Below are 15,098 nucleotides of genomic sequence, written 5' to 3' on the forward strand. Positions count from 1 at the left end.
GAACATCAACCCTGTTACAAATCTTTGTGTCATCAGCAAAAAGACACCTTACCATTGAGGCCTTCTGCAATTTCACTGATAAAGATACTAAACAATATGGGTCCCAGAACAGATCCCTGAGGTACCCCACTGGTAACAAGACCTTGGTCTGAATATACTCCATTGACTACAACCCTCTGTTGTCTGTCCCTCAGCCACTGCCTAATCCATTCAGCAATATGGGAGTCCAAGCCCAAAGACTGCAATTTATTGATAAGCCTTCTGTGTGGGACAGTATCAAAAGCCTTACTAAAGTCTAGATAAACGATGTCTTCTGCACCTCCGCCATCTATTATTTTATTCACCCAATCGAAACCATGGAGACGAGCAGTGTATATTGTGATGGAAAAACAAACCAAGCCAGTATAGGAAGCAATATGGACAATCACAATACATTAGTAAGTGCCTTGTATTAACTTTCTCTACATGATAAATGCCATTTGCTGAAGTGAGACAACCCCTTTAGGCTTGTATTTTTCATCCACTTGAATGTTATAATCACATCTTAATTATAATGTGCATGTTCTCTAAAGGTAAAGTCAGGGAACGGGCACGAATGGAAGCGATATGCAGGATATGAAAGATTCAAAGAATGATGTCCTGATCCGTAATGAGAAATCACAAAGCAAGATTACTGCCATTGCTTGTCTCTGCTTTGACTTATTGGCTTTTTGAGTTTCGGCTCTTGTGATATTCAGCATAGATTATACGCCAGATGTGCAGCAAATTCTGCAAAACCTCACAGGCAGCTGCTCTCATTTCAGAAGCCAGTCAGCCTTTTCCAAAAAAAATATAGTCCGTGAAGCAAATTGGGCTTATAAACCCTTAGAATTCCTTGGAGATATATGGGGACTTTAGCGAGCAGGGAGGAATATTATTGACGGCTTGTGAAAACAGAAAGTAAGATGTTATTAAACAGAGTCAGAGATAGATATCAATAAGTAATAAAAAAAAGTCTTTATTGCTTTACAGGCTCTTTCTAGAGATGGGTTCAAAACTCCGACCCCGTGTTTTGCTTTCAATTTTGCAGCCTGTACAAGGTTCATGAATTAAACATAACTTTCTCCCTCGTATGTCTCATATTAGTCAGAATTTTATCAGGAGTTTTATCTGACTCATTTTCTGTTAACCAAAAGACAGAAATTCTGTTACTGGCTCCCAGTCACTGGACACGGAAAATTAACTATTGAAACATTGTGTTAGGGGAATATTATAGATAAGGAGAAGCCGAAAGTGTTTTTGTAATGGTTTGTTTTTTCCCAGTTTAGTTAATAGAATGAAAAACTAAAACATGGATCGACGAAGAAATGCTGAAAATATGCAAGTAAATACATTCATAAAAAATAATAAGACATAAAAAGCAGAAATAAAAATTGACAGCAGAAAAAGACTCCTGGCCCATCACATCATGGATAGATATTTTGAGGGTCATTTATCAAATTGGTGTAAAGTAGAACTGGCTTAGTCGCCCATAGAAACAAATGAGATTCCACCTTTCATTTTAGACAGCTCCTTTGGAAAATGAAAGGTGGAATCTGATTGGTTGCTATGGGCAACTAGGCCAGTTCTACTTTACACCAGTTTAATAAATGACCCCCTTTATCCCCTGTAGTTTTACAATTCTTTACTCTAGATTTTCTAACCCCATTTACTGGAAGCTTGTTTCGAGCATAATCATTAATTTAACCACTTTAAGTAGAGATAAGCGAATTTATAAAAAATTAAAATCGGCTGCTTCACCAACTTTCACAAATAAATTTGATTTATGAGAATTACTTCATCAGGAAGCTCATTTCTTTGTATGTAGCAGGCATAATGACCGGGAATGACGACCACGCTGCACCCCCTCCTCCCGTCATTCAACCCCTCAGATGCAGCATTCATTGCTACCATTTAGGCCTTTCAGAGGTTAATCAGTGTAATAATAAAAATAAATACTCACCTAATCCATTTGCTCGCCTACAGGCCATCGCGGCCATCTTGATTGAAGACACTATGTAAAAATCTCAAGCGGTGCATTATGCTGGCCAGCGCGCTGGTGTGGTGACATCTTACATTACCCCGCACAAGATTTTGCGTGGTATCTTTAATCAAGATGGCCGCAATGGCCTATTAGCACACAAAAGCATGAGGTGATTATGTATTTTTTGGGTTTTTACCACCTGACACGTGCCACTTTAAGTGGTAATAACTTGATAAAAATCAATTAAGAGCAATAATGAATGCATATTGGATTATAAATTACATTTTGCCCTAACAAACATACAGGAGAATAAAGCACTACATACTCTTACATCCAGTGGCATTTCTATTGATATTCTCTTTACGCAACTTCTCCATTTGAACCAGACCACCATGATAACATCTTGCAGCCATGTCTCATCTCTCAGAGTTTGCCACATAGACATCTTAGATTCCTACTTTTCCATCATCCTCCCCACCATCTCAATACCCCATCTTGCCACCTGAATATTGTGCCTCCTATGATTTCCAATACTATACTGAAGAAACAGATAGTCCCCCTGAAAATACTAGTACCACACAGATAGTGCAGCCTTCAAAAATAATTAATAAACACTCCAAAATAATTGTGTCCAGAAAATAATGCACCTGAGAATGCCCCCAAAAAATATTTGTGCTAAGCTGCTACTGTGCCAGGGCACATTCACAGTAACAGTGGTCTCAAAAGTCCCATTAGTAATAATTCTTTCTCAGAGTGCAGTGCTCTTAGTAGTAAAAAGTCCCCTACAGTGCCCCCAATAGTAAATGTCCCCTATAGTGCCCCAAAAGTAATAATGCCCCCATAGTGCCAATACTAGTACTATGTTCCCCATAGTAGTAAAAAAGCCTGCCATAATGCCTCCAGTAGTAATATTGTCTGCCTATAATGCCCCCAGTAGTATAATGCCCCCTATAGTATTCAGTAATTATAAAGCCCATCATAATGCCAGTAGTATTAAAGCCCCCAGTACACCCCAGTAGTAAGTATGCCCCCTTATAGTGCCCCAGTAGTACAAATGCCTCCCACTAGCAATGACACCACGATAGTATGCCCCGGAAGTAATAGTGTCTGCCTATAGTATCTCCAGTTTTAATAAACCTCCATAATTTGTGCCAGTAGAAAAAATTTCCTCTTATACTGCCAATGTCCTCTTATACTGCCCCCAGTGGTACTAATTTCCTTCTTATGTGTGCCAGTACAAAATAGACAGAGATATAGCTAAATATTGAGAGGCCCTAGCAAACAGCAATGAAACCTTGCTGGCTGTAAATAATACTACTACTAATAGCGTTTATTTATGTAGCACTAAAATAGTCCACAGCATTTTACAATCAGAAGTTACAGAAAAAAATCTGACTTTACAGAGTAACAAACTAATCAATAATTAACACAAGACGAATGAGAGCCCCTCTCACAAGAGCTTGCAATCTATGAGGCAAAACATGCTTGTTTTGTACATTGGGCCATCCATCTTAACCAACTAAAGAAAATATATAAACCTGCATGAGCCAGTCACCAGCCAGTGTCTGGAGGGCTTTTGAGTGCTTGGGGTGTGATGGATACTGTTTGAAGAAATAACAGGTTCTGAGGAATAATGTTGAAGGAGGGTGACTTACACTACTAGAGTTGAGAGAACACCTGGATGTTCGGGTTTGAGAAGTTCGGCCGAACTTCCCGGAAATGTTCGGGTTCGGGATCCGAACCTGACCCGAACTTCGTCCCGAACCCCATTGAAGTCAATGGGGACCCGAACTTTTCGGCACTAAAAAGGCTGTAAAACAGCCCAGGAAAGGGCTAGAGGGCTGCAAAAGGCAGCAAAATGTAGTTAAATCCCCTGCAAACAAATGTGGATAGGGAAATGAATAAAAATAAAAATAAGATAAATAAAAATTAACCAATATCAATTGGAGAGAGGTCCCATAGCAGAGAACCAGGCTTCATGTCACCCACCACTGGAACAGGCCACTGTCAGATTTTTAGACCCCGGCACCCAGACAGAGGAGAGAGGTCCCATTGCAGAGAATCAGGCTTCATGTCATAGCAGAGAATCAGGCTTCACGTCACCCACCACTGGAACAGGCCATTATCAGATATTTTGGCCCTGGCACCCAGACAGAGGAGAGAGGTCCCATAGCAGAGAATCAGGCTTCATGTCATAGCAGAGAATCGGGCTTCACGTCACCCACCACTGGAACAGGCCATTGTCAGATATTTTGGCCCTGGCACCCAGACAGAGGAGAGAGGTCCCATTGCAGAGAATCAGGCTTCATGTCACCCAACACTGGAACAGGCCACTGTCAGATATTTTTAGGCCCCGGCACCCAGACAGAGCAGAGAGGTCCCATAGCAGAGATTCAGGCTTCATGTCATAGCAGAGAATCAGGCTTCATGTCATAGCAGAGAATCAGGCTTCATGTCATAGCAGAGAATCAGGCTTCATGTCATAGCAGAGAATCAGGCTTCATGTCATAGCAGAGAATCAGGCTTCACGTCACCCACCACTGGAACAGGCCATTGTCAGATATTTTGGCCCTGGCACCCAGACAGAGGAGAGAGGTCCCATTGCAGAGAATCAGGCTTCATGTCACCCAACACTGGAACAGGCCACTGTCAGATATTTGTAGGCCCCGGCACCCAGACAGAGGAGAGAGGTCCCATAGCAGAGAATCAGGCATCATGCCATAGCAGAGAATCATGCTTCATGTCACCCACCACTGGAACAGGCCATTTTCAGATATTTTTAGGCACCATCACCCAGACAGAGGAGAGAGGTCCCATAGCAGAGAATCAGGCTTCATGTCATAGCAGAGAATCAGGCTTCACGTCACCCACCACTGGAACAGTCCATTGTCAGATATTTTGGCCCTGGCACCCAGACAGAGAAGAGAGGTCCCATTGCAGAGAATCAGGCTTCATGTCACCCAACACTGGAACAGGCCACTGTCAGATATTTGTAGGCCCCGGCACCCAGACAGAGGAGAGAGGTCCCATAGAAGAGAATCAGGCATCATGCCATAGCAGAGAATCATGCTTCATGTCACCCACCACTGGAACAGGCCATTGTCAGATATTTTTAGGCCCCAAATAACTTGACCAGCCACAGCAATAACGACAGATTTAGCTGAATATAAATTGTAGGCCTAGTATTTAGGCCCTGGATGACAGGTATACGTTTACGGACAGAATTAGACTTGGAAATGCACGGTCGCGTGTGAAGTTATTGAGGATGACCCTATCCGCACTTTCAATCTAATATACCCTTTTATGGATCGATTTAAACTTGGCCTGATACAGCAGAAATCACTGATTTAGGGAATTGCTAAGTTAAGAATTGTATTTCAACCCAGAACAAAAACTGTGCTTTGGCGGACACTAAATGAATTGACCAGCCACAGCAATAACCACAGATTTAGCTGAATATAAATTTTAGGCCTATTATTTAGGCGCTGGATGACAGGTATACGTTTACGGACAGAATTAGACTTGGAAATGCACGGTAGCGTGTGAAGTTATTGAGGATGACCCTATCCGCACCTTCAATCTAATATACGCTTTTATGGATAGATTTAAAGTTGGCCTGATACAGCAGAAACCACTGATTTAGGGAATTGCTAAGTCTGGAATTGTATTTCAACCCAGAACAAAAACTGTGCTTTGGCGGACACTAAATGAATTGACCAGCCACAGCAATAAACACAGATTTAGCTGAATATAAATTTTAGGCCTAGTATTTAGGCGCTGGATGACAGGTATACGTTTACAGACAGAATAAAACTTGGAAATGCACGGTAGCGTGTGAAGTTATTGAGGATGACCCTATCAGCACCTTCAATCTAATATACCCTTTTATAGATCGATTTAAACTTGGCCTGATACAGCAGAAACCACTGATTTAGGGAATTGCTAAGTTGGGAATTGTATTTCAACCCAGAACAAAAATATATCCTTTGCCAGACAGCAGACAGTATTACACTTGGCTAGCCACAGCTGAAACACCAGATTTAGGGTACTGCTATTTTGGCAATTGTATTTCACCCCTCAATAAAATAGCAAGCACAGCCAAGCCCCTGATGTAGGATATAGCAAAAAACAACAACACACTATTGATGGTTAAATGGACTTGGTGGCAGCTTGTGCTGGCGCACCACAAGACACAAAATGGCCGCCGATCACCCCAGAAAAAAGTGACTGAAAAACGCTCTGGGCAGCCTAAAAACAGTGAGCAATTGAATAGCAGAAGATGAATGATTCACAGCTGTAGATCGATCACTTCATTAAGTGTTTTTGCTGAGTAAATCCCTGTCTAGTGCCTAATCTCGCCCTAACAGCAGCTGCATCCTCTCCCTATACTGATCAGAGCAGAGTGAAGTGCGGCGCTACGTGACTCTAGCTTAAATAGAGGCTGGGTCACATGCTGCACTGGCCAATAACAGCCATGCCAATAGTAGGCATGGCTGTGATGGCCTCTTGGGGCAAGTAGTATGACGCTCGTTGATTGGCTGCTTTGCAGCCTTTCAAAAAGCGCCAAGAAAGCGACGAACACCGAACCCGGACTTTTACGAAAATGTTCGGGTTCGGGTCAGTGTCACGGACACCCCAAAATTCGGTACGAACCCGAACTAAACAGTTCGGGTTCGCTCATCCCTATACACCACTGTAGGGATTGTGATTTGCCACCACAAAAATGTGTTCTTTGGAAGTGCCAAAACTGTGGGTGTTGGGAATTAACCTGATTGCCTGGGGTAGGGTATTCCATAGAATGGATGATGCTCAAGTGAATTATTTCAGAAAGGATTGAGCTGTCCTGATTATGGAGGATGTTGGTAATAAATTAGTGGCAGAATGCAGAGCACAGGTAGGGTGGTTAACAAAGTTGATGGAGGAGGTTAACAAGTGCAACATTGTGGAGAGTTTTAAATCCTATACTGTATAGGTAACCAGTTCTGTGGTATTGGCAAAGGGTGGAGGCACTGATGCACCCACCTACCGGTCAGGATTTGAGAATATCTCACAGAATGAATACCTGTGGTAAGTCCTGATGTATGGACACTAATTATATCACCTGCTCAATACTATGGAAATCCTGAAAACATGACTGATAGGTGGGTTCCGAGGACCGGAGATGAGAAACCCTGCCCTAAAGTTTAGGGGAAGACAGATTAGTAATGAGTTACAGTAATGAAAGCGAGAATAGATCAGGTCAACAATGAGAGCTTTTATTTCCATAGAAAAAGGAGGATGTTTGAGGCGCAGGTGACATGAGTAGTCAAGTGATTAAATATAGGGGGTGTAAAGCCATCAGCTCCTACAACCAGTGTTGAAGAAAGGAAGGGACAAAACAAAGTCACATTAATCCCGTTTATTGATAATTCCAGCCAATTTACAGCTGGATCAGGTAGTCAGTCCATAACATACAAACAGAGTGATACAGACTTGGGTTTCCCTTAGACCCATACTCAGGCAAGTGCTGCTTCACACACGACTTGCGCTCTGTGATCTGTAAGCCTCTCACTCATACAGACGCACCCTGCTTCTTGCTGCTGACTTTTAAATCAGAACCGTGGACATGGGCCACCTGTGAAACCCGGAGTTGATCGTGGGGAATAAGCACCCACCCAGCTCTTTTCTTATTCCCAATAAAAGCCAGGCCCAGATTAGCTGATACCAGCTATACTAAGTACCAACAGCGTCCACTATCTATCCTAGTGGACACACTAGCTACTGGCTTTTACTCCACCAAGGCCGGACACCTTGGTGACACATCTCAGCTGAAACACAGCAAACCATGACATGCATCTCCTCTAATCGGTTTCCTGCACCATTCTAGGAGACACATATCTTCCCTCATACAGCCAGGTCCATAAATATTGGGATATCAACACAATTCTAACATTTTTGGCTCTATACACCACCACAATGGATTTGAAATGAAACAAACAAGATGTGCTTTAACTGCAGACTGTCAGCTTTAATTTGAGGGTATTTAGATCCAAATCAGGTAAACAGTGTAGGAATTACAACAGTTTGCATATTTGCCTCTCACTTGTTAAGGGACCAAAAGTAATGGGAAAATTGGCTTCTCAGCTGTTCCGTGGCCGGGTGTGTGTTATTCCCTCATTATCCCAATTACAAAGAGCAGATAAAAGGTCCAGAGTTCATTTCAAGTGTGCTATTTTCATTTGGAATCTGTTGCTGTCAACTCTCCAGATGAGATCCAAATTGCTGTCACTATCAGTGAAGCAAGCCATTATTAGGCTGAAAAAACTAAACAACCCCATCAGAGAGATAGCAAAAACATTAGGCGTGGCCAAAACAACTGTTTGGAACGTTCTTAAAAAGAATGAACTCCGCAACACCAAAAGACCCGGAAGACCACAGAAAAAAACTGTGGTGGATGACCAAAGAATTCTTTCCCTGGTGAAGAAAACACCATTCACAACAGTTGGCCAGATAAAGAACACTCTCCAGGAGGTAGGTGTATGTGTGTCAAAGTCAACAATCAAGAGAAGACTTCATTAGAGTGAATACAGAGGGTTCACCACAAGATGTAAACCATTGGTGAGCCTCAAAAACAGGAAGGCCAGATTAGAGTTTGCCAAACGACATCTAAAAAAGCCTTCACAGTTCTGGAACAACATCTATGGACAGATGAGACCAAGATCAACTTGTACCAAAGTGATGGAAAGAGAAGAGTATGGAGAAGGAAAGGAACTGCTCATGATCCTAAGCATACCACCTCGTCAGTGAAGTATGGTGGTTGTAGTGTCATGGCGTGGGCATGTATGGCTGACAATGGAACTGGTTCTCTTGTATTTATTGATGATGTGACTGCTGACAAATGCAGCAGGATGAATTCTGAAGTGTTTCGGGCAATATTATCTGCTCATAACTAGCCAAATGCTTTAGAACACATTGGACAGCGCTTCACAGTGCAGATGGACAATGACCCAAAGCATACTGCAAAAGCAACCAAAGAGTATTTAAAGGGAAAAAAAGTGGAATGTTATGCAATGGCCAAGTCAATCACCTGACCTGACATCCGATTGAGCATGCATTTCACTTGCTGAAGACAAAACTGTGCGAGCAGCATCAGGCGATAGTGGAGTTTCAGCTGCAGCACGCACGGGTGAGTCTCTCAGCGGAACAGCATCACTTCACCACCAATGACTGGGCCTCCATGTGAGACCTGTGTTCCTTGTTTTGCTGTTTCGAGTACTCTACCAACATGGCCAGTGCCGATAATGCCGTTCTCAGCATTACTATCCCACTTCTATGCCTCCTTAAAAAAACGATGATGGAAGAGGATGTGGCACAGGAGGAGGAGGAGGGAGTGGGATAATTTCATAGGGTTTCCGGCCAGTCATTTACAAGTGGCTCCAAGGGTGGGTTCCTGCACCCACAAATACCAGGTACACAATTGTCCAGCCAGGGCACAGTTCTGGAGGATGACGAGGTGGAGGATTAGGAGATGGAGGATTAGGAACCGTGTTCTCAGCAGGGTGGCACCCAGACCAACTTATGGTCAACACTGGTGCATGGCTGGGAGGATACAGAGGACACAGACGATACACCTCCCACAGAGTACAGCTTTTCGTTGCCTCTGGGCAGCCTGGCACACATGAGCTATTACATGCTGCAGTGTCTACGCAACGACCACCGAGTTGCCCACATTCTAACTTGTGCTGATTACTGGGTGGCCACACTGCTGGATCCCCGTTACAAGGAGTATAAGTGCACGCTGGTAGACGTGCTGATGGTGGCATTCCCACCTGACAGCGGGGGCACAGTGGAAGCACAAGGCGTAGGCAAAGAAGAAGGAAAGGTTGCCAAGCTTTGTCAGGACGCCACAACAACCAGCACCACCAGCTGATATGGAACTTCTTAGCAGGAGGCAGCATTTCACCAACATGGTGGAGCAGTATGTGTGCACACGCCTACACGTACTGAATGACGGGTCTACCCCCTTCAACTTCTGGGTCTTCAAATTGGGCACATGGTCTGAGCTTCCCCTTTACGCCTTGGAGGTGCTGGCCTGCCCTGCAGCCAGTGTATTGTCTGAACCTATGTTTAGCACGGCAGGGGGCGTCATCACAGACAAGCGAAGCCGTCTGTCCACAGCCAATGCGGACAAGCTCACGTTCATTAAAATCAACCAGGCATGGCTCCCACAGGACTTGTCCGTACCTTGTGCAGAATAGACATATATACCGGCCTTAACCAGCCATTGTTATACTACAGCGCAATTGCTCATTCTTGTATTTTGGATATTTCACACTCTTTTGGAGTGTACCCTAATAAAAAAAAATATTAAAAAATTCAAACCAAAAACCAGTGTTGGCTATCTCGTGCTCCTCCACAGCTGCTTCCACCTACAACGCTACGTCCACCGCCCCCTCAAACGCCTACTCCATATGGACCTCCTCCTCATAAATCAATTTAAATTTTTATATTTGTACGTATTTTATTTTATGTCATTTCACTAATTTGTCTGTTACATTTTTGGGCGTGATATACAACTGCTCTACCTAGTAGACAGGTTAAAAAAAAATCACTAATTTGCCTGTTACATTTTTGGGTGAAATTCAGCAATTTTTGGGTGTGATATACCACTGCTCTACCTAGTAGACAGGTTAAAAAAAATCGCTAATTTGTCTGTTACATTTTCGTGTGAAATTCACAAATTTTGGGTGTGATATACCACTACTATACCTAGTAGACAGGTAAAAAAATAAATAATAAATCACTAATTTGTTTGTTACATTTTCGGGTGAAATTCACAAATTTTTGGGTGTGATATACCACTGCTATACCTAGTCGACAGGTTAATACATTTCATAAATTTTTCTGTTACATTCTTGAATTGACGTTTTACTATTTTTGCCTTGAATAAACCCCTGCTCTGCATAGGTGACAGGGACCGAAATGTTTAAAAATAATCTATTCGATTGGTGGGTGACATTAACCCATTTCTGCTGATGAAAAACCCATGCTCTGCATAGGTGACAGGGACTTCAATTTCTAAAATTCGTCTTTAATTGGAACATTCATTAGATCCTTCTGCTTTAATAACTTGTCTAACATTTCCGCTTCATCCCATTGCATCCATTGACCTCCCTTGAATGAGGTCTCCCTTTCTCACGCTCCCCCTCTAGCGTGGAACCCTGATTCGCCGATAACCATGATCAACATGGTAGGCTCAGAAAAGAACATCGAAAGTTGATAGAGAAGATATCCAAATGGATGGTGGACGTCACAGGGACGTGCGATCAGGCAGAAGTTATCTAGAGTCAACAAAGCGGCAGCAGGGCCTCTCCTGGCTAACGTTTCCAAATCCAAAATACCCCAGTGACATTCCCTATATTTTTTTATTATTCATTCCAATAACAGGGCATCCTAAGAGTTCTGTATTGTTATTTATCATCACTACCTCCCCGAGTATTGAAGCTTATGCTTCAATACTTTGTCCCACATTTATGCTTGATTACATTTAATTTCATCCATTGACCTCCCTTGGATGTGGTCTCCCTTTCTCAGGCTCCCTCTCCGGCCTGGAACCCTGATTCCCCGCCACCCGTGATCACCATAGTAGGCGCATAAAAGAACGAAAGTTGATAGAGAAGATATCCAATTGGATCGTGGACATCACGGGGACGTGCGACATGGTGGGGCAGTATGCGTGTGCACGCCTAGACGTACTGAATGATGGGTCTTCCCCCTTCAACTTCTGGGTCTCCAAATTGGGCACATGGCCTGAGCTTGCCCTTTATGCCTTGGAGGTGCTGGCCTGCCCTGCAGCCAGTGAATTGTCTGAACGTGTGTTTAGCACGACTGGAGGGGGTTATCACAGGTATATTCCCCAATGTTTTGGGGTGTACCCTAATTAAAAAAAATATAAATAAATTTAAAACCAAAAAGCAGTGTAGGCTACCTCCTCCTCCACCGCCGTTTCCACCTACATTGCCAGATCTACCGCCTCCTCAACCTCCTACTCCATATGGATTTTATGTTATTTAAAGTCATTTCTCTATCCACATTTGTTTGCAGAGCACTTGCCATGTTCTTAACCACATTTTGATGCCATTTGCAGCCCTCTAGCCCTTTCCATTACATTTTTACAGCCATTTTAGTGCTCAAAAGTTCGGGTCCCTATTGACTTCAATGGGGTTCGGGTTCGGGGTCAAGTTTGGGTCCCGAACTTAAACTTTTTTGTGACGTTCGGCAAAAAATTGTCGAACCCGAACATCCAGGAGTCCGCTCAACTCTAGATGAGACATTTGGAGCTGAAATATGAAATATGAAATGCCTAAAGCAAACTCTGTTCTGTGCGATCCTGCTGTATACATTCGGCATTACGGCTACCAATTGCGTTATCATCTGTGCTTCCCCCATGTGTGTATTTTCACTATTTCGTCTCTGTGGCTAATGTTTCTACTGTATAAAGACAACATATGCATTGATTGCTGTGTTCGCGGTTCACCGAGAGGTGCGACTCTATAACTCCTCCAGAAAGACAGAAATTCCTACCATAAATGAAATTTCTAGCTTTTCTCTAATGACCTCGTTACTGTTCCCGCATATGTTAATGAGAGTCCTTAACTGAAACTACATATTTACCAGGATAGAATTTCCATGGTGGTAAACTGTTGCTCAGGAGATTGATCAGCCATGATGTGCAATATGGAAGGAACCTGTAACTGCACAGACATTGCATGTAAGGAGAGTTCAACATGAGGGAAACAGATGGCACATCAGACGACTGTGTCTATAGAAGACGTGGCGTCTTTAGAGTCGTTCTTGTTTTTCATTCGGGTTTATTTTCATTGTTTCATACTTTACCTACATTTCTGTCTGCGCGCTGAGAATAGCAAGCAATGTTGTAAAAGTTTTATGTTGAATGTGAGCTCCGCCAAAGACATATAGACTACAGTACTGCACGACAGACTGGAATAGGGCTCAGCTGCAATGCTTCATATAGCCCATGGGCAAGAGTTCTAATGTTTCTCGTAGAAAGCAGCTTTCTAAAATACAGAAGTCATCTTCTCCATAAAGTCTTTAGATATTTATAGCACCAACAGATTCTACAGTACCATTCATAGCTTTCTATCACAAATAGCTGTCTCTGTCCTGGATGATACTCACTACCTTACTAAAGGCTCACTAACACAACTATATGAATGGGTCTGCATCCGTTCCGCAATTTTGCGGAATGGGTGCCAACTTATTCAGTTCAATGGGGCCGCAAAAGATGTGTACTGCACACCGTGAGCTGTCCTCATCCGTAGTTCTCTTCCGTGGTATTGCAATAAAGATAGAGCATTTCCTATTCTTGTCCGCAATTGCGGACAAGAATAGGTATCTTCAATCATAGTGGCGGCCATGTGCGGTCCACATATTGCGGAACGCACATGGGCAAGTATCCGTGTTTTGCGGTCATGTGAATGTAGCCTAAGTGTCACAAACAGGTAGGGATAAATGCGGCCCTAACTCCACCCACACCGCTATACCCTACCTACTTGCGTGGTCCATCCTAACCGATGGGACACCACAGTCTGTAGCTTGCGTACGTCTGTAGCTTACGTACGTGCAGGGGCCTAGGGAGTGGAGACACAACACAGGGAGGAAACTATACACAAGGACAGACAAGCAAGAGCTTCCCAGGCCAGCACCAAAATAGCAATAGAACGCCTAAATCTGCACCAAATTAATTAAGAGGTTTGTGCCTTTTAATAAATTTGCCCCAATTTAGTCAAATGTTCTATAGGCTCGCATATGAGACATCAGTCTTAAAGGGGTTTTCCGATTATTTTTTTTGTGTGATGACCTAAGCATACTGTATGTCATCAATATCAGATCGGTGAGGTCCAACACGCGGTATCAGCTGCTTGAAGAGAAGGCAGCGCATTCCTTTCATTCATTGATGTCGATGGCGAGCAGGTGTAATTACAAGAAGCCATCCCATTCCCTTCAATGAGATGGCTCTGTAGTTACACTTGTATAGGAAAGAGCTGTCTCATTCAAGTGAATGGGACGGCTTCTTGTAATAACACCTGCCCACCACTGCAATGTTGATGGCGAGCAGGTAAACAATGAAGAGAAGGCTATGCTGGCAATGGTTTGTTGCTTTTTTTTTTTTGCCAGCTGATCCGCAGGGGTGCCCGGTGTCAGACCCCACAATCTGATATTGATGATCTATCCTGAGGATAGAAATAATAAATGTGAAAGCAGCACCAATGTCCCTTTCAGACTTCCCTCTGGAATGCCTCAGCCTGACAGCAAACCACAGATTCCCAGAGATCGCTTCATTTAAACAGCACAGAACAAGGTAGACGGCAGCATGTCCTCCGAGGATTCTTTATTCAAAATGGGTTCATAAAAATGTACAAAAAGTGCCAAAAATAGTGCAACATTTTAACTACAACATAGTTTTTATCTGACCTGGTCTCTAATCTGAGCTGCTGTTAACCTACGATTTCTGAGGCTGGTGACTCGGATGAACTTATCCTCCGCAGCAGAGGTGACTCTTGGTCTTCCTTTCCTGGGACGGTCCGCATGTGAGCCAGTTTCTTTGTAGCTCTTGATGGTTTTTGTGACTGCACTTGGGGACACTTTCAAAGTGTTCCCAATTTTTGGGACTGACTGACCTTCATTTCTTAAAGTAATGATGGCCACTCATTTTTCTTGCCATTATACAAATTCTAGCAGTCTATTCAGTAGAACTATCAGCTGTGTATCCACCTGACTTCTCCAAAACGCAACTGATGGTCCCAACCCCATTTATAAGGCAAGAAATCCCACTTATTAAACCTGACAGGGCACACCTATGAAGTGAAAACCATTTCAGGTGACTACCTCTTGAAGCTCATCAAGAGAATGCCAAGAGTGTGCAAAGCAGTAATCAAAGCAAAAGGTGGCTACTTTGAAGAACCTAGAATATGACATATTTTCAGTTGTTTCATACTTTTTTGATAAGTATATAATTCCACATGTGTTAATTCATAGTTTTGATGCCTTCAGTGTGAATCTACAAATTTCATAGTCATGAAAATAAAGAAAACTC

This window comes from Bufo gargarizans, chromosome 1, assembly GCF_014858855.1.
Source record: "Bufo gargarizans isolate SCDJY-AF-19 chromosome 1, ASM1485885v1, whole genome shotgun sequence".
Classification (NCBI taxonomy): Eukaryota; Metazoa; Chordata; class Amphibia; order Anura; family Bufonidae; genus Bufo; species Bufo gargarizans.